The sequence below is a fragment of the Tupaia chinensis genome, unplaced genomic scaffold (genome assembly GCF_000334495.1).
Source record: "Tupaia chinensis unplaced genomic scaffold, TupChi_1.0 Scaffold000377_1, whole genome shotgun sequence".
NCBI lineage: Eukaryota > Metazoa > Chordata > Mammalia > Scandentia > Tupaiidae > Tupaia > Tupaia belangeri.
In genome coordinates this window covers 188,813-192,842 of record NW_006159875.1, presented here as the reverse complement: position 1 = coordinate 192,842, position 4,030 = coordinate 188,813, and the positions used below count along the sequence as shown (strand labels likewise).

General features: G+C 49.4%; 1 protein-coding gene across 6 annotated transcripts in view; it reads left to right on the top strand.

Moving 5' to 3' along the window:
- The window catches only part of RNF144A (ring finger protein 144A), a 139,203-nt gene that overhangs the window by 82,885 nt on the left and 52,288 nt on the right, over positions 1–4,030 (top strand). Inside the window, exon 1 of one of the 6 annotated variants that reach the window (XM_014589740.2) lies at positions 501–588. The exons of the other annotated variants lie outside the window; for them this stretch is intronic. The gene's annotated coding sequence lies outside the window, so the exon portion shown is untranslated. Of the gene's footprint in view, positions 1–500; positions 589–4,030 lie in introns of those variants that run through there. 6 annotated transcript variants of the gene reach the window in all.

Sequence of the window (4,030 nt, the reverse complement as noted above, 5' to 3'; positions counted from 1 at the left end):
GCCTCTATTACGTCTTGTTCCATTAACTCCAGGATTGACAAGCTCTGAACCCAGAAATTTCCCAGGCTCGTTGCCCTGGCAACAAGGGCTCCTTTTGGTGCCGTGAAGGAAGTAGCATTGTGTCTGGCTTGCCCCATGCTGAGCCTGCCAGGCCTCCCCCGGGGTCCTTGCCATCTACAAACCCTTACTTGAAGGAACCCCAGCTTCCCACCCCACAAGTGGTTCTTTGTTCAATAGTGTGATGAGGATCGAGGCAGAGCCCGGAGCTGGGTGCCCGCTGCTGTGAAGGCCTACACAGACCCAGACAGACTTCTACTGACTCCTCCACTTAGCGTCCTGAAAAATAAAACGAAAAGAGATGGCGAGATAATGACTAACTGCCACCAACTAGCATGAGTTCGTGGCTGCATATTCAGGGGGCCCGTTATCAGAAGGAAGTGGAGTTGGGGCAGGGGAGGGCTTCCTGTGACGTCTTAGCAAATCCCTAAACAGCACAGAATGGGGAAATTAAAAAGAAGCATGATCGAAGGTCCCCTTCAGCTTTAAAGTTTCCTGACTGCATGTTTGGTTTCTGAAGCATTCTTCCTGGTAGGTGAAGTGTAATGTTTATCTGGGCAAGTAAATAGGAGTGGGAATAATGGGGCCGTTGTGTTCCCCTGCCCTCTGCGTTTCATTCCTGGATGGGTCAGACAGCCGGTCTGTGGGCAGCAGGCTCTCCTGTCCAAGCTACCAAGAAATTTCAAGCTTATTTGTGGAGCACTTTATCAGAGCTCTGGGGAGGGCTGGCTTCAGCCACTTCCGTCGTAGAAATGAAAGCCGAGGCTGGGCCATGAGGAGCAATTGTCCCCAAGCCCTGCAGCCTGCAGGGTGGCTGCCAGAAGCTGGTCTGCAGATCGGCCAGGGAAGAAGCGCCTTGCTGGCTGTTTCTCGAAGGTCATTCTCAGCAGGGTTTCTGTGTGTGTGTGTGTGTGTGTGTGTGTGTGTGCTGTGTCTCTCATATCCTGTCCTGTGCAGTGCAGGAGAAAGCTCCCTGCCCTCCTGGTCCTCGCTGTCCTCTCTGTGGCCCTGGCAGGGACGCACAGACTTCCGAGGACCCTGCCGGGCCAGGAGACAGAGCACAGACCCTTGAGTGGAGGTGCGGGTTAGAGCCTTAGAGGTGGGCAGTGTGGTCGCACTCAAGAAAGTGTGTGTCGTCTCATCTAGCCCTGCTGCGTATCCTTCTAGGATGGTGGCTGGATTCACAAAACCACGAGGAACTGGATGGTGGAAAAGGAACAAGCAAACTCCTCTGGCCCAGTCAAGGCAGCATAGCAGGGGCACAGCTTTCTCCATGACGGACAGAGCGGAGTGTAGTTCTGCAGCAACGTTGTGTGTACCTGTGTGTGCCTGTGGTCCTGGCCGACAGGGGACTGTGGTGTGAGATTCTGTACATGTCTTTCTTACTCTCTCTTTCACGAAACGAACTTAATATAAAAGAAGCCCTTCAATTATATTTAATCTACAGTTTGTCAAATTTTTTTTTTCTTTTTCATTTTTTTTCCCCAATTTTTAAAGAGTACAGGAACAACCAGATGGTGTAAGGTTACGTCACTGGACTCCCACATAGTTGACTGCAGTTCGAGTCCCCGACCCAGTGGCTTAAACTCACGCCAGGTGTGTGTGCGTGCGTGCCCAAGATCCCGAGAGGAGAATGAAAGAGAAGGGATTGTGGCATGGCCATTCCCCCAGGGGGTGATTTCTCACTTTTCTGTCTCTCTGTCTTTCTCTGTCAATAAGTACACACACCCTATAACAGAAAGCCACTGGGTCCAGGACATGAACTGTGGTCAGCCATGTGAGATCCAGCTCACTTACTCACTAGCCCATGGAGATGGCCTCCCAGATTTTTACATTGTCCCTAGTAATACTGTTTGGGGGAGATATTAGCTTAAAATAATTGCTCATCCCAGTAGCATCTGCAAAAGGACCTACTGGGGTTTAAATGAAAACAGTACAGTTTTTTAAATACACTTTATTTGGGGGCAGTCTAGATTTAGATTTAGATTTAGATTTAGATTTAGATATAGACTGAGATTTGGATTTAGAAAAATACGCAGGTCGTAGAGTGGCCTCGTGTCCCCACTCACTTTCCTCTATTAACACCTTGCCCTAGTGTATTGGTACGTTATTATCAGCTGAGGCCCATGTCCATTCTGCATTTGCTCTCTCTAAATTTTTTATGCGATGTCCTTTTTCTGTTCCAGGGTCCCACGTCACATTTCGGGGTCATATTCCTTAGACTCCTCTAGACTGGCGGTTTCGCAGGCACCTATTCTTTCTGAAGGTTTTGACAGTTTTGAGGGGTGTTGGTCAGATATTTTGTAGATATTCCTGAACTGGCATGTATTTGATGTGGGGTTGTGGGTTTAGGGGACCTCGGAAGTGGGACGTCGTCCCCGTCACATCCTAGCAAGGCTGTGCTCTCTGCACACGTGTCCTCTCCCGCCCTTACCTGGACCCCTGACTGAGGCCCTGTGTGCCAGGCGTCTCCTGAAGCTCGCCCTGCGTCCACACTGTGCTCTCTGGAGGGAAGTCACCGTACACCAGTGTGGACAGCGACGCTCCGCACGCTCGGGAGTTACAGAAGTTCTATGGACTCTTTCACACTAAGGATGCATCTTTTCCCCCTCATTTATTTATTCTGTCAGTCATTTATACTTACACTACTCTTGCACTCTCACTTTTTCCCCCCCAGCTCTAGCTATTGGGAACTCTTTCAGTTGGCTCCATACCACTTTGGCAAACCCCCATCAATGTGGGTGTTAATTTATTTTGAGCACCTCCCTGCGTTATGACATTACAAGGTATTGCAAGCTCATCTTGACCATTTCCTTCCATCGCTTCTGCGCCTTCTCAGCTGATAGAGCCGGTACCGTGCATGTGTGCTCAGGGGTGTATGCCACCCATCTAGAATACCTCCACATGCACCCATCAGATCCATCTTAACCTGGGTCTATCCAGATGACTCCAACTCCTTCCCCTACCACGCAGGTTCTGCCTGCCTCTCTGTGGTTACCTGTAACCTCCCCTTCAGTGGGGAGACCCTGGCCTCTCACCCTGCAGTGTCCATTACTCGTTTGTTCCGTTCTAGTAGGAGTGGATCCTGCTCTCGGAGTAATGCACCATCACCCTGTAGCACACGACTTAATCTGTTCAATGCAGTGCTTACGTGCAACGCCTTGCCTTTATTCTGACGGACTCCACTCCTTTTCAAATCGGTCACGTTGGTTCCCCTTTCCCCCACCCTCCTGAGTAAGATGGTTTCCTACATTTGCTGCACAGTTAAAATCTTTTGTCGCAGTCCACATTCTATCTCTGACCCTAGAACTGATTTCGTGATGAATTTGATTTTGTGACGTTTCTGACCGCCATATGATTTTTCTGTGACATGCATGCCTTCAGGTTCTCTCTGTGCTATGAAGTGTATTGCTTTGTGTGTTTAGACAAATGTCTAGTGCTGCGTGTCTGTCAATGCAGTCTCACGCAGAGCAGTTTCCCTGTCCTAAATGTCTTCTGCTCCCTCCCTTCCCTCTTCCCTCCCTTCTCCTGCTTTGTGGCTTTGCGGTTTTATCTTTTGCAGAATGACATGTGGTTGGAAGCCTACAGCGTGTAGCCTTTCAGATTGGCTTCTTTTATGCAGTTACATGTTTTTAAGGGTCCTCTGTGTCTTTTCATCAGTTGGTACCTCGCTTTTCAGGGCTGAGTAATATTCCATTGTCTGGCTGCACCTGTGTATTTATTGCTTCATGTACTGAAGGGCATCTCAGTTACTTCTCAGTTTTGGTGAGCATGAAGAGAGCTTCTGTAAACATCCATGTGCAGGTTTTCATGGAATCATACGTTTTCAGGTCAGTTTGGCATACCCAGGAGTGTGGTTTCTGGAAATAGTGAAGTTGTAGGCTTTTCTCGCCTCAGAGGTGGTGACATCCTCTGGAGGTGACATACACCAGGATGAGGCAAAGACCAGCCGGCTTCCTGCTGGCCGCCATGG